The sequence below is a fragment of the Staurois parvus genome, unplaced genomic scaffold (genome assembly GCF_062004578.1).
Source record: "Staurois parvus isolate SC_StPar_1 unplaced genomic scaffold, SC_StPar_1.0 ptg000458l, whole genome shotgun sequence".
Lineage (NCBI taxonomy): Eukaryota > Metazoa > Chordata > Amphibia > Anura > Ranidae > Staurois > Staurois parvus.
In genome coordinates, this window is record NW_028318254.1 from 1,739,686 (window position 1) to 1,766,322 (window position 26,637).

General features: G+C 43.2%; 1 protein-coding gene and 1 pseudogene across 1 annotated transcript in view; both read right to left on the reverse strand.

Annotated features, from left to right (window-relative positions):
• Nucleotides 1-26,637, reverse strand: part of LOC149452860 (opioid-binding protein/cell adhesion molecule homolog) — a 472,779-nt gene that overhangs the window by 290,141 nt on the left and 156,001 nt on the right. The window lies entirely within an intron of this gene.
• Nucleotides 12,653-12,768, reverse strand: LOC149452861 (U2 spliceosomal RNA; annotated as a pseudogene).

Below are 26,637 nucleotides of genomic sequence, written 5' to 3' on the forward strand. Positions count from 1 at the left end.
AACTGGTCCCAGAAGGGGGAGGCAGCTGAGAGGCAGGTGCACCATCCTCAGGTCAATCCTCAGAATACCTTAATGTTCCTATGCTCAGGAAGCAGTTAATTCCAAGTTTAAAGCAAAATATAAGAAGCAAAAGGTATCCTTTGATATGTCTCTGCATGAGGAAGTGGTATCTACATTGAAGTGGTTTCCTAAGTGCAGTTCCTCTCCAGAGGAACATTCTGTCTGCCTGGATCATTAACATCCAGTCATTGGATTGCCAGAGGGCATTGTCCCCACATTATTGCAGAGTCAGAATTGGTGTATTATTGTTCAGAATCTGCAGAAGGGGTACATTTCCTTCCAGAGATATGGAAGATAGGAACCATCAATGCCAGTTTCTCCTGTTGAGGAGTTGGTTTGGAGGTGGCTACAGTTTAGAGGACTTGGTCTCCACAGGAGAGAATACTGCCCATCAATATCTTGGAGATTTGGGCAGTACGCCTTGCTCTCTGGATTACTGGATGAACCAGCTGCACAGGTTGTAGTCAGGTTTCGGTCCGACAATGCCAGGGCAGTGGTGTATGTCAACCACCAGGGCAACACCAGGACTCGTGCGATTCAGGGATAGGTGAACCTTACTCTGTTTGGAGCATAAAAGCATGTCTCGTCTCCATCGGCAATACATTTTTCAGGCATAAAAAACAGGCAGGGGTTTTTCCCCAGTCATCAGCGGCTAATACCGGGAGAGTGGTCCCTGTATCCCGAGACGTTCATGGTATCCTGCCAGCATTGGGGAACTCTGGATGTGGATCTATTGGATTCCACATTCTACAGCAAATTAGACAAGTTTTGTCAAGAGTCCCACTGGTAATAAGGGTAGATGAACTGGTAACACCTTAAGGACCAGTTCTCCCTAATCTATGCCTTCCCCCGATTCAACAATTGCCATTTCTGTCAGCAGGATCCGGGAGGATGTAACACTGATAATAATGATAGCCCGGCCTAGCCCAGGATGGGCTTGGTACACCGACATAGTGAATCTGGTAGTGGATGCTCCTTGAACACTTCCGGTCTTAGATCCAATAATGTATCTCACTTTAAGATCGCTTGGTGTTTTGAAGCCCAGGTCTGGAAGCATGTTGAACGCCAGGAAGCCAGCTTCAGGGAGCTTCCATTACAGGACCAGGAAATCTTATCTGCCTGGTGTGAAGCTAGGAAGTGGCATCCACGGAAATATGTGATTGGGAGATTTTTGTCCTTTCTCCAATTGGGAGGGGAAATTAAATTGGCCTTAAGTACCATTAAGGGTCAGATTTCAGCTCTATCCATTTTTTTCCAGAGGCTGTTTGTTTCTCACTTCTTGATTCGTACTTTGTAGAGGATGTAACATGGACAGTCCCACCTATCAGGCCACCCCTTGTGTCCTTGGGACTTGAACTTGGTTTTTACTGTCCTTGCAGAAGCCACCTTTTGAACCAATTTGCGAGACTCCATTAGATCTTTGACTCAGATGGTGGCATCTTTAAATACTATCACTTCGACACTTCGGTGTCAGTTGGCTGGTCTTGCATCATGATAAGGTGATGTTGCATCCTTATCCTTTTTTTTACCTAGAGTGGTTCTAGTTTTCACTTGAGTCAGGACAGTGTCTAGCCTTTCTTTTTTTTTTCTACCTCTCAGTCGGCAGCGGAAAGATCCCTAGATGTATTTTGGCAGTCATGATTTACTTGAGTTTGTGGGCACACGTCAGGAATCTTGGTTTGCGCTGCCAGAAGGACCCAAGAAGAGTAGGCGGCATTCAGGTCAACTATTTTTCATTGGATCTGCCAGTTAATCATTCAAGCCTATGGTTTGAAAGGGCAAGGTTCCACCCTTTTGAGTAAGAACATACTCAACAAGAAATGTGAGAGTCTCTTGGGCAATTCGCCATCACTTCTACCTGGTTTTCAGGGTATACATTCACAAGGTTCTACCAAGTGGATGTTAGAGCTACAGAGGATTCTGCCCTTGGTCCCAATGTGTTGCAGATGGCAGAATAGGTCATTGGACTCATGATGGTGTCTGGGATTTGTGTCTCCAACCCTTCAAATGTATGGCTTTGGGACATCCCAGACAGTAATGATTATAGCCTGCTCGGTGTCCCATGATGTATGATAAAAAGAACATTGGATTTTTTCTACATCCAAAATCTATTTCTTGGAGTACATCAAGGGACACCGAGTTCCCTCCCCTCTTTTCAGAATTTTGTTGCTTGCTACAAAACTGAGGTACTTCCAATATAGGAGGGGTTATATAGGGGACAACTTCCTGTTTGGATGATCTGCCAGTGCCCATTCACCTATAGGTGGCACATAACCCAGATAGTAATGATTATAGCTTGCTCTGTGTCCCATGATGTACTCCAAGAAATGGATTTTACAGGTAAGTATGTAGAAAAAAATCCAATTATCTGGGCCCTATAAGAAGTGACAGGTGGCCATACATAGGCTCAGTAAGAGAGGACAGATGACCACACATGTGCCCAATAAGAGGAATCAGATAACCACACATGAGCCCAATATGAGGGGGCAGTTGACTGTACATTGGCCTGGTAAGATAAGACAGGTAACTTTACATGGGCCTGATAAGAGAGGGTAGTTGACTGCAAATAGAGGTGATAAGAGGGTGTAGATGACCACATATGGCCTGATGAGAGGGGCAAATAGGTCCAATAAAAGGGTGTAGGTGACCGAACATAGACCTGATAAGAGGGGTGGTTGACCTCACAGGCATAGTAAGAAATGGTAGGTGGCTACACATAAGTCTGATAAGAGGGAGCAGGTAACAGCACATGAGCCCAATAAAAGGGGACAGGTGACCAAACAAGGGCCCGATAAGAACAAGTGAATGCACATTGGCCAGATAACATATGCTATAATTATGGCCTGCTACTGCTAAGGTAGGCTCCATACACAGAAGCCATAGAATTGTGAAAGGGCAGGGGGGGGGGGTCCAGACAGATGACACTGCAGATTCTGCGTATGACAGTCGCAACAGGCTGGAAATATTGTTTGAGGTATACTAATCAGCTAAATGAAAGTGTATCTTTTCAAGAATGGACAGCAATCCTGAACCTGGTATACATACCATTGGTTTTCACAACAGTAATGATTAAATGTAGTTTGCCTGAAGCTCTTCTTATATACAGTATGTATGTTAGGGGTTGTATTGCTAAATAAATTAATATTTATTGTATTAACTTATCAGACTGAAACTGCACCTAGTTTTAGAATTCACAGAGCAACAGCCTTGCTTATTATAGAAAGCAACACAATTAGCTGTAATTGTTCTGGCCAATCAACTCTGGGATATACTGTAATAATCTTCTGGAGTGCCTCCCATATTTGGAAAGAGAGGAAGCCATTGCCATCCATTTTTGTATCATTTTAACAAGTTCACAACCTGCTTGATCAGAGGGCTCTAAGACAATCCAAAGTACAGGTTTGGCCCTCTCACTGAGATGGATGGAACTTGAAAAAGAGACACGAGACTGCTATTTCTGTAACCTGTTGTCAATTAAGTGCATTTTATTTTCAATTCTTTTTAATTGTGCTATTTCACTGGTACTATGTTAAGAGACCAAAGCAATGGATATAATCACTTTTTGGGTCATTGCAAATGAATTTAAGATGAACAGCCAGACACTTGTTGATCTTGCTTACATCTGATCATTAAATCCTGAGACCAAACACCTAGCTCTACAGGAGTGATATGTCTAATGTAGTTCAAGCTCATCAAGGTGGTCTCTGCAGCATACAAATATGTCATGTGTCCTTTTTTCTTAGTATGCAAAACTTAGATATCAGACCTTTATCAAAGCATGCAGCCTGGCTGCAAAGAAATGGGGTGGAGGCCACATGTCCTCAACATTGGAGGGTGCCTTGTCAGGGAAGGACCCCTGGCAAAGCACCTTGTCCCTTGTTGATGTGGATAAGGGCTTCATCCCCACATCCCTAACCCTGTGGATGTTGGGGTCAGCAGGGGTAATTTATGGCAATCTTGAAGCTCTTCCATTTAAAATATGGGAGCCCCAGATATCATCCACCTCCCCTTCCTGGTGTGAATGAGTAAAGGGTACATAGGACCACTGATTACTCATTCACAAAAAAGTTAATTAGTATATTGTAGCACTTACTAAGCAGTGGTAACACCACTACAAATTAATGATTTCCTGAACAGCCAATGGTTTGCTGCGGAGGGTGGAAAAATTGGATATTTAGTTCAGTGGAGCGTCGAAGTGTGAAAACCCAGTTTGGGGTGAGCTCTGCATCTTCCTGAACTCAAATCTCACCCCTAGTTAATAATGGAAAACAGAATATGAAACATGCACAAACATGGACTCTTCACAGCTATGTTTCTGTGACTCAATCAGGGTAACTGAAAATGTGGCTGCAAAGCATAGTGTCTATAGGGACTCTATAGCAACAGAGACTAGGTGAGAATTACTACTTCAGTAAAACAATCAAGATCACTAAACAGCTACTTGCAGGTATGCTCATCAACAGCGTCCCTCTCATTGATGTCTAGGGTAGCCCTGGTTATATAGGCAAACAGCTTGAGGAATCTAAGACCCAAATATGAACAGCCACCTGACTAGGATTGCAAGACCAAAAGGGGAAGTATTCTCTACAGTACTTGGGTCTTCTAGAGAAGCAGTAGCCCAGATGCCTGCACACTGGTTCTGAACGATTCTGCACATCGTTTGCCAGGCTAACGCTGCATCGTTAGATGTGGCCTCTCTGAGCTCCTGAGGTGCAAAAGCAGAAAAACCAATCATCACTTGGGGTGTCCAGGAACCCAAGGAGCTATAGGAAGAGAAGTTAAATGGGTCTGCACCTGAATTAGAGCATGGTGAGTAAAAAAGTACTCCGTTACAACACCCTGACAAGAACAGCATGTTAGTATACATTCATCATGTTAGCTCTGGTCTATCGGATAATGGATTACCTTGTCCAGCCAATGAAATTGTAAGACTGAAATGTAAAGTGAGATCGACTGTAATATGAAAATCACTGCACTATATTATATAAAATATAATAATGCTTATTTTGTAAATGAGAGAAGTGCCATACTTCCTAGTGGATGGGTTTCATTAGTGTCAGCAGTTTACAAGCCAATGTCTGTTTGTCAGTGCACTGTGTACTCCTGGACTGTAGATATACATCTATATAAAAAATTCTGGGGAATATATCATTTAGGTACAATTTATAATGAGCTACACAGGGACATCAATGTTTCATGATTTCTTCACAGGTATAAGAGGGGTTAATCTAGGCCACTGTCACTTGTTTCCTCTGGGAAGTCACACTTCCTTTTATGTTTCTGAAGGTCAATGATTGACAGCATAATTAGTGGCATTTTCTGATATGGTTCCTAGAAAAGTTCTTCAGTCACATCTTGGATGAGCGAGACCTCTGGGAACCAGAAGATTTTACAAAAAAAGATGATGAAGGCAGCAAGAGCAGAAGAGGAACCGCAGGAGAATCACCACTTTGAAGAGGAACTTGCAGGTTTCGGCAGAGTCTCTGGAGACAATCAAACAAAAACTAGAAAGGTTCAACATTTTTACAATTTCCTCATTGTGTGACGACAGAAAATCCATCAGAATATGGAGGAAGATGGGCTACATCTCTGATTACTGCATGGTAGACAATATTGACCTTTATCTTGTCTTGATAGGTACAATAGATAAGAAGAAATACTATAAATATAAACTCATAATAGAAAGCACCTGCAGAGCTCATATGGAGGCCGCTGTTACCAACATCTCAGGTGCAGTGAGATGGCATTCCTACTGACTACGGTTAAAATTGCCACAACCTAACATATCTATGGCCTTATGGGTATGGCTGACCTGTGGTTCACTTTCTAAATTATTATGATGGAGTCCCAGGGATGCTGGCTCACTTTTCTTCCTCTAGTGCCACCGACACTGACATTTCTCCTTTGTGAAAGCTGCCTAACTGTTGTGGAGGAGCCATGAGCAGAAGGAAGACTGAATGGTTTACAGCTTCCTCCTTGAGGGCAACAAGAAATTCATAAAGCTCTAACATGTACTGCATGCTGTCAGCCTCTGATGTAAAGCTATCAACAGCAAATAGAAATCTGGTATTGCACAGCGCCTCTTTCAGATGTAAGGATGTTCTGATAAAGACTTAATCACTTTGCTCAGTTAGCCTCCAGGAAAGTTGAAGTGCTTGTAGACATTGGAGAACACGGAGGGCACAAGTTTAGGAGTTTGCCAGAGGCTGCTATTTCTATTTGTATATGACAGATGATAATCAGTGAGTGTCCTCACAGGTCAGTGTCCTGGGTGACCATACAACTCACACACAGTTACAAGAAAGGAAGTTCAGGAAGATCATACACATAACCTTGTCCTAAGATCTGTGCATGCGCTTGCTGCAGCTCGTGGACCAGTACATAGGGCGAAGGCTGTGTGTGCATTTTCTCATGATCACTAATTCCCGTACCCATTAGCATGAATTACCATGCACATCTGGCACTGGCTTTTGGCACCCAGAGGCCTATGTAAAGCTCAGTGTAACTAAGGAGAGTTGCTGAGTGGTTGTCAGCTTCTGTGATTGGTGACTAGACCCGCATCCTGGGATTTCATATTTGACCCAGCTTGCTCCTCCTTGCTTTATTCTGGTCTCCCGTTGCTGACTTTGCTTGGAGTCCTGACATTCATCTGTTGCCTGCTGTTTTGGTACTTTTGCTGCTGATATTGACCCCAGCCTGGCTTCTGACCCTGCTCCCATCTTTTGAATTGATACCTCAGCTATTCGGTTGTTTCCTGCACCTGCAAGATTCTGTACACCATCTGTGTGCCACCATTCTGCACAAGTTCCAGTCTGAGTATTCACAGTATCTCAGCAGCATCCATACTGTCATCTAGCCCATTCACCATGTAACTCCTCATTCTACTACACCTCATTAACAACTCCAGGCGGTATTGGACAGGCAGTGTAAGGGGAGCTCTCTTGTCAGCCTGTATCATGTACGTGACAACCAGAAATGGGGCAGGGAAGTTCTTTTGTACCTGAGTTGACGGCTATATAATAAAGTTTATTAAATGGTGTCCAGAAGTCAGTTGTGTGGATCCTGTTGGACAGTAGCATAAAGTTGGTATGATCTCATTGGCCTATATGGTGAGTTTCTGGTCTGTACAGTTGGTGAGTTTATAGGATCTCATCTATTGGTATTATAATGTTGGTGAGATCCAGCTGATTGAGATTGTGATGTTGGTGGGCTGTCATTAGTTGGTGAAATATTATTGGCTAGGGTCAGCTTACAGCATTGGTGTATACAATGAAGTTGGTGGGATCTCATCAATCAATATGGTGAGCCAATGGGATATTACTGGTGAGTCCCTGGGATGGATTCTGACCTACCCTGAAACAAATGTATATTTAAATCTTTTAAATCCTGGGTAACAATTTAACAACCTGTAACTCCATCCAGTGCACAACCATAAAACCTTCTGTAAAAGCAAGCACAAAGAGGAATTGTTGGAGTTTTATGGTAGTTTTATGGTAAAATAGGTGGAAGTTATTAATATTTGGCTCTTTTTACACTGGTACTGGTTCTGTGATGTGTAAAACATCAGAGTTTGGTGTCTTTGCATAGCAGAAATACAGCTGAGACCATTACTCATTCTTTCTGATTCCTAACTGACATAGTTATGAGTTTTAAAGATTATTATCAAAATGTATCCTGCTGATTAGGTAATATGTAATGGCCAGTTCCTTCCATCCAACTGAATAGTTAGTCTGTAGGGTATAACAATTGAGTTCTGCCATCAAATCATAATCATATCAGAGCAGTCCCATCTATGTGGCGGGTATAGTTTGTGTTTTCTATCCACCCTGGAAGCAGAAATAATTGTCCTGTAAATTTTATCCCCTCAGGTAACATTGTTTGTGTGTGTGTCTCACTTTTCTTTTTGTAACATTCTTCTAACACTTTCTGCCTAAGGATATTAAGGTTCGTTCCACAGTGCTGTGAACCGAGCTTGTGACTTCCCTGCAACATTTGAGGTTTAATATTGTAGTGTATGGCATTCAAGTCGCACCAAAGTTGCATAAAAGTAGCGTGGGGACCTATTTTTGCTGCTGCAACTTGAGTCGCATTGATTATGGTGGCACCCATTGAAATGCATGTGTTTTGACTTGTCATGTGACTTCCATGTGTCCCAAGTTGCAGCGGTGTGAACCAGGACTGGATATAAATATTAATAAGCTGTTTTTTGTACCTTTGTGTTTGTAGTTATATTGTATCCTCAATGTTTATAAATTCAGTCCTAAATCATTGCTACTGTATGTGAGACTGCATCAAGTAACTGCGCCCTTGAGTTTTCTGTATTTCAGTGGCTGCCAGACAGAGAATGAGACAGCCAGCCAGCCAATCTCATTGCAGGCAAATTAGAACCAGCAGGGACAGATCTCATTGGCAAACAAGAACCTGTGAGTCTGATTTGTGTGTTGTCAATGGGAAAGGTGACAGCGTAAAGATAATTGCTCACAGGGTAACTTGAGGGATTTCAAAAGTATGGGGGTATCACCTAGCTACCACACAACCATCAAAGTACAGAAAGATTTAATTCTCTGTGGGTATCCATTCAGCTAGATCCTGTGTGAGTCCATGTAGTGGTGGCTGTTGGAAAGAGATTGTGAGTAATACCTGGTAAAACTAAGGCAAAGCCATATGCACCATGGGTTGCAGGAAAGAAAATCGCCCGATTCCCCCATCAACACAGTCAGTATTGATTTGATGGGGTAATCCCTCCCATGGAGCTATTGTGTTCTCCCGGCGAGGAGGCGGGGGGAGCCATTCCCACCAGTAGAACACAGTGATTACTGTTAGTGGCTATAATAGAAAAATCCGACATGCTGGTTGTACCCAACTCTTGCAACAATTGACTTGGGTACAGTCAGCCTGCCTATAGATGGCTCGAATCCTGCCAAACTGGATGGGATTTGAACCATCTATGGCCGGTTTAACCTGTACTGCTAGGGAGAGCAGAGTGTATGGTATGCTGTAGCCTGTGTTCTAGTCTGCTGGAGAGCAGAATGTATTGTTTAGAGGTGTCAGGAGCAAGGTTTCCCACAAGCTTGTAATTTGTGGGTGGTGGCAACTTAGATATTAGTGTGTGCATGTTGTGTTGTTGTATATGGTTGTTATCAGTTGGCTGTTTCCTGATTGGGGAACTTAGGTGCTCATGATAATTTGCTGGCATACTGGTCATTTTCTAAGGATGCACAATGGGCAGAGATACATCTTCTGAACCTCCCTCAACCCTGTAGCATTGGTACACCTGTCAATGACAGTGAGTTAGTGGAAGGTTGTGGACTGTCCCTGCTGAACTATTTAAGACAACACATAGCTTGACCAGTGTCTCTAGTGTTGAAGTCCTTGGCAACATTCTGTCCTTCTATCAGAGTACAGAAAGAAAAGATGATTGCTGATTTGTTGCAATAAGTTATTGAGTTTTGCCTGATGAGATAGGGTGTAGCATGTACACACACATTCAGAGAGCCCTAGTCCTTAATCAGTCATTTTCCCCATCATCACTCCTGTTCTCTCCCTGCACACTGATCTCTGTTAAGTCTGTAATTAATATGGTGTAATTACCGCATGGGACTCTGTGCTGCCACCAGCCACTCCTCCATGACAGACTAATAAAAAGGGGAACATGATACACAGTTCAGACCACATGCAAGCTAGAGAAGGCAGAAAACCATGAGAGACCCAAGGATCTGCAGCACTATAGAGCACACAACATCTCATAAGAGACATACTGGATCACAGAGTAGAATATATAATAGTTATGCCCTCCAATACAGAGGACACCAGCATATGATATAGAGAAGAGCAGAAGCCAGTAGGCAGGAAGAAGCTGATGTATGGCTCAGAAGAGGAGGAGGACGAGAGAAACAGAAGGGAGTCATAGTAAACAGTAAAGAATAGGAGTCTTGCTTCCAGTAGAAAGAAGAGTCCAACCTCCAGGACATTCTAGGAGACCAGCCTTCAGGACACAAGAGGAGACCAGCCTCCAAGACACAAGAGGAGACCAGCCTCCAGGACATAAAAGAAAGGCCAATCTCCAGGACAAGAGAAGACCAACCTCCAAGATACAAGAGAAGACCAACCTTCAGAAAATAAGAGAAGACCATCCTCCAGAAAATAATAAAGGCCAACCTCCAGGACAAAAGAGTAAAACAACCTCTAGAGTAGAACAACCTCAGAAGAGAAGACCAAGCTCTAATTCAGGAGAGAAGACCAGCCCCTGGGACGTGCAGTAAAGGCCAACTTTTGGGACATAACAAAATTCAGACACATACAATCCAACGAGAGCAGCAAATGTCCAAAAGTACAAGGTAATTTAATGATAAAAATTATTCATAGCAGAACGGAGCCAACACTTTTCGGAGGCCAAACACACTCCCCATTCATCAGGATAGCCCTGCAATCAGTGTACAGTGTTCTACTAGGAATTAATTTTATCATTAAATTACCTTGGACTTTTGCATGTTTGGCACTCTCTTTGTATTGCATGCGTGTGGATTCTCAGCTCTGGTTCCTTTCCCATTTTCCTGAGGGTGGCCCCGTTTTGTTGAGTGCTGCCAAACCAGACTCAGTGTTCACAGTGATAATTTCAGTGACTTAGAAAATCAGAATCCAGTGCCCTGCTTTTTCTTGTGCTAGGACATATAGAAAACCAACATCCAGATTATAAAAGGATTTATGAAAGAATGTTTTTGCCAGACCAACTGTTTAACATTCTCTTGAGGAGACGAGCTGTAATTTTGATAGGGAAGGCCACTTGACATAGTATATCTGGTTTTCGCTAGGACAGTACCCCACAAACACAATTTACACTTAATTTTACACTTAATTTACAAATTAAGGTCTTTTGACAATGATATTATATGTACCTGGACAGAAAATTGGTTGCAGAAGCATGTCCAGAGAGTAGTGATTAATAGCATATTTTCTGAATGGTAGAGCTGTGAGCGGTGTGCCCCAGGGCTCTACCCTGGGACCAATTCTGTTTAACTTGTTCATAAACGATATTGAGGTTGAAATAGATAGTTCAATCTCAGTGTTTGCTGATGATACAAACCTAAGCTGGGCAATAACTTTGCAACAGGAAATACAGTTTTACAAAAGGACCTTGGTAAAATAGAGGGGAGGGCAGCTATATGGCAGATTAGGTTTAATATTAAAAAAAATAAAGTAATGCACTTGGGAGCTAAATTGTGCATGCAAGTCACTTATTAGGGGGAGAACTTGGAGAATCAAGGATGGAAGAGGAACGGAGGGTAGTAGTAGATCACAGTCTTAGGAATAGTATGCAAGGACAAGCTGCAGCAAGCAAGGCTAGCAGACTATTAGGCTACATGCACACTAGCTTAAAAAAAAAACGCAAGTATTTTTGGCAAAAAAAACCCTTTTTTTTTTTTTCTGTAGTAGCATTTATTGGAGTTTTTTGCCAGAAACATAGTCTCAAAAATGCATAACAGAATGTTTTTTTTCTGCCTCCAAACGGCAAGCTTAAAAAACACCTTTTTTTTTAAGTCCGCGAACGTGCGAAAAACGAAAAAACCCGTAAGTGTTCACAAAAAACGTGCAAGTGCAAAACACCACACAAAAAAGTGCACTTAGGGGTGTGCTTTGTCCTTCCCAGGGTAGGGGATGGACCTCGACCCTGATCCCTCGGGGCACGAAGCTCCTGAAGGGGACAAGGTTCCCATTTGGTCCGCCTAGCTTAAAAAACACCTCTTTTTTTTTTTTTTTTTAAGTCCGCAAACGTGCAACTATAACGAAAAAACCCGTAAGTGTTCACAAAAAATGTGCAAGTGCAAAACACCACACGAAAAAGTGCACTTAGGGGTGTGTTTGTCCTACCCCCGGAAGGGTTGGACCGTTCACCCGATCCCCCGGGGCACGAAGCTCCTGACAGGGACAAGGTTCCCATTTGGTCCTCCTGGCCAAAAGGCCTGGTGGACCACCGTTCCTTATGCCCAGCCGAAGCCGGACATCCAGTACTAGGCAAGGGGGTTCTCCCGAAGAGAAAACCCCCTAGGGATCAGGGGAGGAAGGAATCGTAGGGCCACACATCCTCCCCCTAGACTTCAGGTAAGGCCCGAGGACCCACACCCTCCATCCGTGAAAAACACACACATAAGAACAGAAAAAGTGACAAGACGTGGGAGTGGTTAAATTAAATAAATAAAAAAATAAAAAAGTGGTACCGTGCCAAATAGTGCACAGACCAGGCCCTGAGGCCTGTAGCAAAAATTGCCCCGGACTTAGCCAAAAGATCTGGTCCTTAGGGCGCTGTGCAAAAAGAAGTGAAAAACAGTGGCCATGTGTCATTTTCACACCGTGGGGTCCCACACCCAAGTGTTACTAGTGACACCCCTGAGAGCGTCTTCCCCAGGGGGCACTGAGTTTGCGGACTTTTTGCGTCCCCAGCCCCAGGCCAGACCAAGGTAGATCCGTCCGAATCAGGAGGTACTGGGTCTTTCCAGCTTCACCAGAGGAATTACTCCCAAGGCCCCAGAGCTCATCATGGCGCTCCCTGGTTTCTGTCCCTCCGGTTCAGCCTTCCGGACCCCCATCATACCAGTGAGGGTACTATACAACAACCATCCCCGCAAAGCTAGAATGGTCGGGAGCACCCCCACTGGACACTGATAAGAACAGATACTACACTTGATCTTAGCCAAAAGGCCGAGAAGCGATAAAAAACACCTCTTTTTTGATTGAAAAGATACTTTTATTACAGAAGCATCAAAAACAACATGATACGTGTAATCGGGGTACATCTCACCCTATACTGCGACGCAGCGCACCACATAGCAATATAGTTCCAAGCATACAATAAATACATTCAGAAATAAATACATTCGCTCAGCGGTATGATGCCTGACGTGATGTGCAGAGGACGAATCCCCCGACCGCCACGTCATGCATAACGCCGCTTACCCCAAAAACTGTAACATTCTAATACACATTACGTTTCCTAATAATACTAGTGCATGCAAAGACGAAAACCGGATATTACGATCAACAATAGGCATCGGGTGAGTGTGGGAAGGGGAAAAAAAAAGGGGGGGGGGGGAAAGAAACACAGGCCCGAAGCTTTATTGAAAGACAAAGACACGCAAGGGGGAGTAGGGGAAGGGGGAAATCTTCAGACGTCCTCTTCCTCCTTAAAGTCCATCAAGGAATAGTCTCTGAGCAGACTGAGGATCAGTCTGCGGCAGTCCTCAATGGACATCCTCTCCCGCTGGTGGATGAGGCGCTTTCTGGCGCACCATAAAGCGTCCTTAAAACAACACAGCACCCGCCAGGCGCCGTCAATGTCCTCCAGAGAAAAGGTTCCACAGAACAGTCCATTCAACACCCCAAAGTGAGTGATGGCTGTCTGTGGTACAAAGTCCTTGAGTTCAGATTCCAGGGCCCCCAACAGGGCCTGAGCAAATGAGCACTCCCAGAAAACGTGGTAAGACGTTTCCTCGTGGATGATGCAGAAGGGGCAGTGTCTGTATCTGCTCAGGTTCCTGGCATGCATAAATGTCCTGAGAGGCAACCCCCCTTGGATTGCCATCCATGCCAGGTCTTTGTGCCTGTTGGTAAGAATGTTGGAAGAAACATTCCTCCAGACCACCTTGCAGGTGTCTGAAGGCAGGCCTGGAACCGACTCCAAAATGTCGCTGGCTCGGATGAGCTTGTAGATAGTCTTTGGCTTCCACAAGTCAGGCTTGACTCCCTGCAGCCCTTGCTCCCTGATGAACTTGAAGGTATCCAAGTAGTACCAAGGAGTGTCCCAGTTGTAGGGGATGGAACTATCCCAAGTGTTCCACCCCAGGGACCTCCAGAGAGGCAACAGGAAGAAGCGAGACATTGCGTTCCCGCCAGAGTCCATAATCCGTCTGGGCAAAGTTCTGCGGACGCAGTTGCAAGCAAAGAACACCCTCAGCTGGGTGGCGATGTCGGGCACGCCCTTACCGCCCTTGAGGGGTTCCTTGAACATTACTGCCCGCTTCACTCTGTCCATCTTGGAGCCCCAGATGAAGTGAAACACCGCCCTGGTGATGGCCTTACAGGTGTTGACCCGAGGGGGCCAGGCCTGGGCGAGGTACTGCAACACAGGGAGAATCTCGCTGCGGAGTACCAGTGTCTTCCCTTCGATGGTGAGGTCTCTGAGGCTCCAGAGTCCAAACACCTCTAGACTACCTAACGTGCATGGACACACAGGATAACATTAGTTGCCACTTTACAAAACTCTGTCTCAACCACATCTGGAGTATGCTGTTCAGTTAGGGTTACCAGTCTTAAGGAAGAATGTTCTTGAATTGGAAAGAGTCCAGAAATGGGCAACAATGCTAATAAGGGGGCTGGAGAACCTCAGTTATGAGGAATGACTACAAAAATTAAACATGATCTCCCTGGTGAAGAGGCACTTAAGAGGGAATATGCCAGAAATACCAGAAAATACAAATATTTAAATACTGACTGCATCATTGCAAAAAAATATATTTAAAGCAGACTACACTGAACACCACAAACCAAAAACAGTATTTCATTCATTTGCAATATTCAGAGCAAACTCACCCATCCATCCATGTCTCCATATTTTATTTGCTGAGAAATCACTTTGAAAAACACCCCCTAGCATTTCTGGTAGTGGCCATATAGAGTAGGGGCAGAGGATTCATGTAGCATTTATTTCCTGGAATCCATCTGCCCTTTGCTTAGGCATGCATGCAGAATGAGGTGCTTAGCTGAGAAAACCCCTCTTCCCCTCCTGAAGACTCCTGGGATGTATGACATAATTTGCCTATTCTAGAAACCAGGAATTAACTGAAGAAATGTAAAAAGCAGTTTAAAACTAGTAAATATGATATACTTTCCTGTTGACTACTAAGGTTAGCAGCATAAGGATTAAAACTAGTCAATGATGATTGAGAGAGTGATGTTCCACTTTAATCTAAGGTCTCTGATGAAGATACAAAGCCACCTAATAAAGTTGGAAGAGAAACGGTTCAATCTTAAACTGCATGCCAGAACACAGAGCAGCTGTTAACTATAGTAGGCCAATAAGTAGGGTGATCAATGCGCAATGTAGATTTTTCCCTGTAATGCCATTAGGTCTATCAGAGCACATATTCATGCAATCAAATTCTTCAACATTGCTGTAAAAAATCTGACCAAATGACAGAATGCAACAAATCAGAAATGTGATTGGCTGCAGGTCCCGATTCAGGGGGTGCTGGGGTTGGCTGTGCCTCCCCATATTTTAGTTGCGCCCCCTCCCCCCCCAGGTCTCTGAGAGTGCATCCACTGACCCATGAGCCAGTCTGATGGGGGCAATTAATGTAAGGGAGCACTCTGGTGCAGACAGTTAATGTAAGGGACATTCTGATTGGGATGATCCATGTAAGGGGGCACAGTGATGAAACTTACCTGATGTAATGGGGCACTGTGATGGGGACACTTGATGTAAGGAAGCACTGTGATGGGGACAACTGATGTAAAGGTGCACTTTGGTGGGGAGCCTGATGTAAGGGAGCAATTTGCTGGGAACAGTTGATCTAAGGGAGCACTCTGATGGGGCACTCTGATGGAGGCATCTGATGTAAGGGTGCATTCTGATGGGGACACCTGATGTAAAGTAGCAGTGTGGTGGGGACCCTGATGTAAGGGGCACTCTGATGGGCACCCTGGTATAAGGGGAACTCTGATGGGGACCCTGATGTAAAGGGGGACTGTGATAGGGATACCTGATGTAAGGGTGCACAGGTTCTATTTAATTACCCTAATCTATCGCTAGTCTAATACATACTAGTGTTTCCCAGGTTGTGACACTGTGTGGAAGACTGTTAGTGACACACACAGTATTGACATTGTACCCCCTGACTTTTTTTTACTGCACCCCCAGATCAAATAGGCTAGATCCAGCCCTTATTGGTTGTGTGGATTGCGGCAATGTAAGGGCTATGCGCCTCTCAGCTTTCGTGTGTTGGAGAATGTGCATCAAGTCTGATGCACTGTATAAAATATAGCACTAATAAGAGTTAGGTTTCACAGACTAGGAACACCATAAAGCCTTGTGTGGTGGGATGAGATCTAATTAAAAAAACTCTTTCAAATCCAGAATTTCCAAATCTTCTGTCAAACAGTGAATAAGACACGGCAATCTAAATGTCAGCCATTACTAAAGACTTAAACCCCTTACTGAGCACAAGCTGTATAGTATTCAGAAGTGTACTTCATTATGGAAACCCGACTGAGTGGTGTCTGATTGCTATGGGTTACCTCACTTGCAGATCACTGCTATATACAACTATTGCGCTGTGCGTAGATACATTATGGAATGACTTTTCAGCAGATTAACAAACTAGCATGCCTGCAGGTAGTAAAGAGGCCCTGCCTCAGGAGGAGAGATCAATAATCATCAGGTAGTTTAGCTCACATGAAAGATTTAATCTGGATCCAGAGCTGGAGGAGTTGTGGTGTGTGTGTGTGCGGGGGGGGGGGGGAGTGTTGTTAATTTTCCTCTATATTCTGGTTTCGCTGACAGAGAAGAATTAATTGTCTTTACAAGATCTGTTTGTGATAGTGAAGAGTTATCAGCTCTAGTCTTTCTCATTATTCTCGTCTCTAACACCACGTAATCCCCACCACAGAATAGAAGGATATTGGCCTGTGAATATGAATATTGCAGCTTCATTATGAGCACAGAGTAACTGGTGAGAACACTTTGCGCACAGTACAGCTCGGCACAGCCTCCAGGGAGGGCAGATGTGCACTTATACACAGGACAAAAAGAGCTTATACTCTCCATATAGTGAAATATATTCTCAGGGCGCCTTCACACATGTTCACCTTACTATGGTAAACTGCAAATATTTTGCTAATTTTCTTAAAGGTGGATATTCCCCCAAAATAAAATACTCTTCTACTCATAGTCATAAGTCCCTGAAATTCTGTCATTAGAGGAGACTCCATATCCAATTCTAGTGGGTACTTTCTGTCTGTTGCACACCGTGTCCTCCATTGTATTTCAGGTAAGAGACCTTTAACGTGAATGAAGAGAGATCACATTGATCTGTGTATGTTCTGAGATATAGGAAAACAGCTGGAATCATGGGACATGCCATATCATTCTGAGATTGTGGGACAATGTTCCTGAGATATGGGACAGCAGTGTGATACCAGCAAAAGTCAAATAATTCTCAGCGTAGATTATGGGACAATATTCCTGGGATATGGCAGAGCAGCTACAGTGTGATCCCAGGACAAGCCACATCATTCTCAGTATAGTTTGTAGGATGATGTTCCTGGGATATGGCAGAACATTAGGCATAATCTAATGATGTGGTTTATCCCAGGATAAACCACATCATTAGATTATGGTATGGATTTCCTAGGATAAAAGAAAGCAGCAACAGGGTGACCACAGAACACGTTTCATAACTGTCAGTGTATATTGTGGGACAATGTCCCTCAGATATGGGAAAGCAGAAGCAATATGATCCCGTGACAAGACATCATTCTCAGTGTAGATTGTGGGACGATTTTCCTTGATTAAAGGAGAGTAGCAGCAGTGTGATCCTGGGTCAAGTTTCATTATTCTCACTGTACATTTTGGGACAATCTTTCACAGATCTTGTGGAGCAGAGATAATATGTTCCCAGGACAAGCAGAATTATTGATACTATAGATTACGGTTTCTCAACCACGGTTCCAGAGTTTGCTAGGGGTTCCTTAGCAATGAGCAATTTCTGCTTCTCAGATAAGTTCCCACTAACTCCATTGATATTTGCAGCTTTCTGTAAGGTGGTAATTCTTCCCAATGTCCAAGAGTGTAAGAACCATTTTTCCCACTGATCATTACACCATTGTATCATGAGTTGTAGAGACAGTAATCTTTACCAGGGGTTCCCTGAGACCAGAAAGAAGGGTTCCTGTATGCTGAAAGGGTTAAGAAAGGCTGGTATAGATCATGGGTGTATGTTCCTGGCATATGGGAGAATAATTGCAGTGTGCTCCTGGGACAAGCCACATCATTCTTGGTATATCAAAATATCAATAAATGAAAAACCCCAATGTGTAACCCAAATAGCAAAATTAGTGCAAACATCCTCCAAATTCACTAAATGTTGCTGCAGAGCACTAAAATGTGTTCTCACATTAAACCTATAAATCAGGGGTCTCCAAACTTTCAAAACATAGGGCCATTTTACTGAAACCAATCAGGTGAGAAAGTCCCAATCTCCAACCAATGAAGTTGTCACTGATATTTTCTTGCATCAGCCATTCTCTATACAGTTATTGACATTGTTGACCAGTTACACAAGTTGATGCCTAGTTCTCCCAGCCTATTAGCAAACACATCTCCAGCATAATCCAGTCATCAGAGCCTGCTGTAGTGTCAACCCTCAGCGGGCCAAGCCACCCCACTATTTCCCCTGCAACTGGCTTATATCTTCCAGAGACACTTGTCATTGTAGCCATTTGCTATTTCAGCCTAGAGAGGAATGAACCCATTGTTAACAATTGCCTCTGCCCACCACTTAAACCTTTTGCTCAAAGCCTGCATTTCATCTTGTGCCTTAAGGGGGTACTGCCCAAGCTGAATACCACTTAAAGGGATTGTGCCTGTACTTGCATAAATCCTTTACAGCAACCTCCACCTCTTGCAACCAATGAGATCTGAATTCTTTTGTGCACCAACTGGGCCCAACAAGCATGCAGAAGACCTTTCACTGCAGTTAAAGGAGCTTTAGCCTTCCTAATTAAAGAGCTCTTTCTTCATCTCAGATTTCAACCTTGACATCAGCTTCTGAGGGCTCAAAGTGAGCCAGCCTTATTCCTTAGTAGTTCTCCTTTGCTCACTGGGGACAGAAACATCTCAGAGTTGAGGCACTTGGTTAAATTCTGATCTGCAGGACGTCTAGAACTGATTGAGATTTTTGGAGGTATGCGTTGGCCTTTGCTTAAAGTTACTAAGAGTAATAATTGTTATTCTTTACATGCCTATATTTTTGTGCCGCTTTACTATGCTTATACTCAACTCTAATATAAACAAAGTATCAGTTCACTCCAACTTGTGTGTGAGTCTGTTTTCTGGTAACACTGACAGAGTTTACTCTGACCCGAAGTGTTGGGCTTTCTGAGTGGGGTCAAGAGTGACAGGGAGTCCGAAAGTAACTCAGTGACCCTTAAGAGGGTAGTGCTACATGTCTATGGTTTACCACCACTTTAACCATCTCTGACTGGGGAGGCATGGTTTTGACTCTACAGGACTCTCTAAAATCTGTACTTTCCTTATGTCGAGAATAAAGTGGGACAGGCACAGTGTTTATCAGGTTAGCCACAATAATTCTCTATTATGTAGAGAATAGTGTAACATCACCATAGTGCTTACTGGATTTGGCCCTCTGTATCCCCATAGCATGGAAAACAGCTCTAGGCCTGGACTGTGTTTACTAGGCCAGGTTCTCTGTACCTTCATAATGTAGAGAATAGAATAGGACTAGGTCAGAGTTTATCTGATCAGCCACTACTATATGAAGCTTTATAATGTTGGGGAGTAGTGTGAGGCCAGCATAGTGTTCACCAAATTTAGTGCTCTCTATCTCCATAGTAAAGAGAACAGCCCAAGGCCAGCACAGTGTTAACCAGACCAGTCGTTTTGTTCTTTTATAATGTCGAGAACAATGTATTGCCACAGTGTTTACCAGCTCTAGCATTCTGTAGCTCCTTAATGTATAGAACAACCCAAATCAGCACAGCGTTTACCACATCAGGCTCTGTACCCCCCATAATGTCAGAATATGTGATGTATTTACCAGCTTCGGTATTCTGTGGCTCCGTAATGTGGAGAGTAGCTTGGGGCCAGCACAATGTTTATCAGCTCTGACACTATGTACCTCTATAATTTAAAGCAGCGGACTCCAAACTTTCTAAACATAGGGCCAGTTTGCTGTCCTTCAAATGTAAAGTGGTCATAAACCTAAGACATGAAATATGAACAAAGCATATCCCTCTATAGTGTGTACTTGTCTCTATCCAGAGCACTAAGTGTCATTTTTGTCTGCTGCTTCGTTCTTCTACCATCTGTATGATTCACTTCTGACAAGTTTTCCTGACACCAAGAGAAAAAGGTGACAGAGGAGGGACCTCCAGCTGATTGACAGCCTTAGCTCTGTTTCTGTGAGCTTTGTGAAGGGTGTGTGTCTAGGGTTGCCACTCATCCCTTTAAAACCAAACACATATTAATTAAGCAGGTTCTGAGGCTAATTTTATGCAGATAAGGCACTAAGTGAGTTTAATTACCACCTTCATCAGCCACAGAACCTGTGTAATTAATATGTGTTCAGGTTTAAAGGGATGAGGTGGCACCCCTTGGTGTGTCCCTTCCCTCTAATCAGTTCACAGAGCTCTCCTCTATGAGTTCTGCAGAGAGTAACTTCAGTTTCTCACCCTTCCCCCATTTTATAAATTCTTCACTTTGAATGGATGTAGAGATGAGAATACAGCAGATAAATTGATACAACTTGTGTAGGAGGATTTGTTTAATCTCTGTGTATCAACTGTGGCCAGTCACTTCACTGGGTATATGGAAGGGTTTACAACCACTTTAAAGATGGCAGTGCGACAATGTCACGAAAAACTCATGAGAACTGCAAATGATTTTAGAGACTTGTCAAGAATTCCCTCACTATCTACAGTCCTAGAAAAAAATGGTGACAGTGTAAATCTACACAGGATCAGAGAAAAATATGTATCAGAGGTCAGGCTGGGCCTAAAATTACAGAGGAAGAACTTTGTACATATATTGACATTTCACACACAGACTGTAAGGATTTTAAGACTCCAAAAATGCATTTGAGTTTTTGTAAATTGCATTGTTTTTCTGTAGTAGACAGGTATACTTAGTTATGGGTTTTTCTTTCCCAAATTATATCCGCACTAATTTTGTGTGCTTTCTCAGCATTTGAAATGCAGAAGACAGATATGTGCTTTTATAGAGAACGGTGGGAAGAACACCCAATCACACAATCTCTGGGTGTGTTGGCCATCTAAACACCACATTTTCCACTCCATTTGTCTATCCAACAAGCTCCCCTTATCTATCGGATAGTATGGGGGTAATTTACCTATCTGTTGCCGGGGCGTCAGGATGACAGGAAGGAGGCACAGCTGAGGCTGATTAGCAACATCAGGAAGGGACAAGGTGTCTTAATCAGCCGAATTTCAGGTCCATTATTGTAATCACCACCCTGCCTGGCTCTGTTTTCAGAGAAAAATTTGATTTCAGGTCTAAAAGGGTTTTATTAGCAATCAGCTTCATCGTAATCACTGAAATGCCAGAGGAAGGAATTTGTATCACATAACCTCATCTCACCAAGTCAAAAAAACAGATGAAGACTTTGAGCAGAACATGACAGAGATCTACTATGTTATATGGGGAAGATACTGCATAGAGCGTAGTCACATGTGATACGGGTGATGTTTAGCTCAATGGTAGATTAGGGTTGCCACCTCATCCCTTTAAAACTGAACACATATGAATTACAAAGGTTCTGAGGCTAATTTAATGCAGATAAGGCACTAAGTGAGTTGAATTACCACCTTAATCAGCCGCAGAACCTGTGTAATTAATATGTGTTCAGTTTTAAAGGGATGAGGTAGCAACCTTATGGCAGATGCATTTATAAAGTGAGTCCATGGTGGTCTGAACTGTATTTAACGGTATGGCAGCCCACTTTTGTTAAACAAAATAATGTTTTCAGAACACAGGCTCTCCCATCAGTAGAGTTTCCACCTCCCTTTAAACCCAAACACATATTTATTACAAGGGTTTCAATCTTTTCAGTTGTGCCTCGAGATATGCTGGTTTATACCTCAGATACAGCCCAAATATAAAGCCATTTATCCAACTGTACATCCAAAGACACTGGTTAATAGCCCAGATGCAGCCTAAATATAGATCCATTTATCCAACTGCTCATCTGTAGCCATGATACAGCCTAATTATAGAGATGTTTATCCAACCGTCCACCTGGAGCAGTCAGCTTATAGTCCAAATACATCCTAAATATATAGCCATTTATCCAACCATCCATGCAAAGATCCCTGTTTATAGCCCAGATGCAGCCTACATACAGAGCCGTTTGTCCAAAGGACAATCCAGAATTGGACTTTATAGCTCACATACAGCATAAAAAATATAGAGCATTTTATCCACCTATACACTCAGAACAGCTGGTTTATAGCACAGATACAATCTAAATATAGAGTCATTTATCCAACTTTACCTCCAAAGCCTCAGGTGTGTAACAGGGAGTTAGGACCCTATAGTGTACATCTGAGAAGATGTCTCTTGTAGTTTCTGCAACACTGCATGTCTCTGTTCTCCTTGGCTTTGGCCGTGTGCAATTATGTGAGGTTCCTTTTATGGGTAGTGCAACCCAGGGGTAGCTGGGTAGCTGTTATATCTTTAAAGTGGTATTAAACCCAAATAAAAAATGTAATATATTATTATTATATTTAGATGTGGGAGCTGAATTTTTTTTAGCCTTTTTTACCTCTGTTTTCACCTGATGATCTAGCCATTAATATGCTTCCTGTATTAGAGTGACCCCACTCTGGATGCAGGAGCAAAGGGGCACAGTAGACAGCGGCATTGTTAATCTGGGGGTAGGGGATTGTTTGGTGGGCCCCCCATGGTCTAGCCTGGGAAGTTGGAAACACTAGACAGAGTTGTGTCTCATAAGTATGTGAATGTGTGTTTCCTGGCATAGTCCAAGAAGAGTGAAGACCCTGAAAAAGTGGTAAGCAGAGTGATGGTTACTTGGGCCTCAGTCAAACCATCACTAACATTAGACTGTACGCCTCAGCACTACAGTTGGCTTTAACAACCGAAAGGGGCCCATACAGTTTTTAGCACAAACATAGCCTAAATATAGGGCTATTTATGCAATGGTCCATACAGAGCTACTGGTTTATAGCAGCGATACAGCCTAAATAAAGAGTCGTTTATTCAACTGTCCATCTAGAACCACTGGTTTATAGCTCATATATAGCCTCAATATAGATCCATTTTTCCAACCGCACATCCAGAGCCACTGGACTAAATATAAACTCTAATTTACAGCAGAGTTGCATCTTTAATATGGACAAATGATACCAGGATATGGATACCCTTTTTCTTGAGAAGATACAAAGCAGCCAGTGATACTGGTGAAGAGGCCTGGAGGAGACAAAATGTATGTAACTGTGATACAAAAACAATAGTCCACAACATACAGCCTAAACACCAATTATTACTGTATTATTATTTTAAAGTTCCATTACAAGCAAGTCTTTTGTTAGTGGACCTGCGGCAAATGCCCTTTTTACCTCTTTTTTGAAATGGCCTTGCTGGAAACATCAGTCATCCTCTGGGATAATGTGTTGCTTAGGAGTGGCAGATGGTGCACCTTTCTCCTGAGTTGCTCCCTTGTATTGTGTATTGGGATCAGGGCTGTGGATAAAGGGGTACCACCAGTCCTCCTGTACGGGGCCAAGGCAAGCAAGGGGGCCAAGGTAGCTGGGTAAATCAGATGTGGGCAGGAAGATCATCGGCACAATAAGGGCAATTACTGCAACCAATCCCCTGTATCGCTATTTCTGCAGCAGCTGAAAGCTGGTTTCTTCTTCTCTCCCTCCCGCCTGCTTTCAGCTGCTGCAGAGAGAGCCATACAAGGGATCGGTTCCAGTAATTGCCCCCCTGCTGCACCCATGACCCTCTCTGTGCACCATACATTTCCACCTGCTGCCCAGGCCCCCCTGTGTGTCCTCACCCCTGCAGTGCCTCCGGCTTCCCTCCTGTCTTTGCCTCCGGCAGCTGCAAGCACTGGTACTGGTCCAGTAAAAATGTCACATTTACCAGCCCCTTCCTTTCCTGAAAGAATACAATGAGTGAACTGTACCAATCATTCACTGTGTACATTCATAACTGAAGCATAGTTAACTGTGGTTTTTTTATTTAAGGGGGGCGGGAAGGGAGGCCTGTATGGGGACATATGGTTTCTAACAGCAGCCCTGATTGGGATGGATGTCTTGAAAACCACCCTCCTCAGTAAATCTTCATGTTCACCAAGAGGGCTACAAAAATGTTACCTACAACATTCACCCTGTGGATAAATATGGTGTATTATGTACAAAACCTTTGCCATTTAAGAGCAGGGCCCTCGATCCCCTCATGTTTTGCATTGTATTGGTATTGTTCTGTCACATGTTCTGTCCCCCTTTGTAATATACAGCGCTGAGCGAACTATTGGCACTTTATAAATACTGTATAATAATAATTTAAAACTACTCCTCTACTTGCTGATGACATTAGGCTCCTACACAGGTTCCTCCTATCTAGGGAATATATCATGGCCTGTTTGTGTATCTCTAGCTTAGAGAAAAAAGTGTGTGCTGGTCTGGCACAGGTCATTGACAGAGGTTAGATGTTATTATGCTGACATTTCCCTTCTATTGTTGGGACCTTTTCAAAGGCCGCCAGTGGCGGGCAGCAGGATGACGTTAAAGTTTCCAGTGATCCATAGTTGGTTTTTTCAACCCACTGACCCCTTGCTCTTTACTGGCTCATTTTCTGCGTGAATGAATATTTAGTGCTAGCTTTTGAGAGTTGCTTACACATCCAGCTGTAATGATAGGATATTTCCATCCGAATGGATGCATAGAGCTTTTCTGGAATGCCAGAAGCCTCCCCATAACTCCCAGCATATAAAAGTTGCCTTTGTATTATAGGTATTACAATGCTTTACAAAAATGATTCCTTTTAATTGCTTAGACACTGTACTAATCACTTGCATGCTTGTCTCATAATGCAACTCTTTTTGAATGACCTAAAGATTGTATTTATTTTATGCTGAGTTCAACAGGGAATACCAGCAAAGTGTCACTGGGCCACAGGGGTCCCTTGTTACATGCAGCAACAAGAGATTGGAGTATACTGGAGCCAAAAAGAGACAGATCATTTCCACAGGTTTCAGGATGGGAATATAAAGAAGATTTTGAATGAAGGAAGATAAGACAGAAATGTGGACAATTACGTTTGGATCTGCCTAACTGTTTGTTGCTCTGTCTTGGTTTGCCACTCATTAACTTAACACAGAAGACAGAAACTGCCCGTCCATGTCTGTTCTCATGAAGATAAAGGACACCGCATATTCTGAGCTGTCTATTTATTTTTCCATTTGTTTAGAAGACGAGCCTGAAATGCTAACAGAAGCAGAATCCTCCAGCGCAGCTCCGTCCCTGACTGATGGGGACGATACTCCGCCAGCACTTAACTAATACAAATGACAGCAGCCTATCTAGTCAAGCAGATAGTGTGACTGTATGCTCGGCCCCAGCAAGGCCTACAAAAGAGGCAATTTCATTCTGTCCCAAGGCAATCAGATGCAGGAAACATCTGCTTCCCTATGTAGCTTTCAGGCCCCGCCAAGAGATGACAAGGGATGCAATGGCCTGCTTGGGGACATTTTCCTGCAGCAACTCATTACTGCTCAGTGCCCGCAAAGGCCACTTTTTCTCATTTTGTAATTTTTCAACCTGTCAACAGACAAACTCAAACCCTGTTCCAAGGTCTCCGGCGCCCCCGTTAATCCGAACTGCGAAAGAAGAGGGCAAGGCCCTGCAGACAGAATCACTACTGATACAAATGTCTGACCTTTAGGGAAATGACAAGACAAAATCCAATACACAATATGAAGGGCCGCCTTTTTCATTTCAATTAAGTCTGGAAAAAATCAATTATTCTGGACAATAATGGGGTCCAACCAAGCCCTCTGAGTAAACTATTTAAAGTTTAACCACTTTGACAAAGGCCCGGCCCTGCAGCTTGTAGCTTGCACAATTGATAAATACCAGATACAGAGCTACCATTTCCTACCAGTCAGCTCCAGATCCTCATATCAATGGATGGAAGAAGACAAATAACACAGAGAGTGCACAGCCCAGAGCCGGCACAGCTCCGACACAACATTTGTCTAATTATACACGGCAAAACTTTCAACAAGTCACCATACATGGTGTTATTAACAAGTAATCTGATATAGTGAATGTGACCGCAGGACACATTCCCCTCTGTTATTGATCTGTACCAGAGACTGATGACATCCTGAAACAATGACACTAATGAATTTAACTGATAGAGATGTTTTGAGTGGAGGGAAACCTTTTAACACTGAGAGTACAAAGCATGGTAGGGATGTCACTGGAGGGTAAAGGCCAGCACCAACACCACGCTTTCTGTTCAACTTCACAGCCCTTCACAAAACCACATCCCAGCTACTAGTGGATAATGTGCCAAAGCTTAGAAACTTTCTTTTTTGTCAGCCTACAGGCTCTAGCTTTTACACAAATATATATTTATAACTTATCTTTACCAATTATTATAAATAATGGGTATAGGTCTCATACATTCACTCTGGGAAACATTTTGGTAATTTCTCCTCTTATCCAATATTTTTGCCCCCATGGGCAAAGGCATTTTAGCACACAATAAGTACATTTTAGAAAAAGGCTGTATATGTCTTA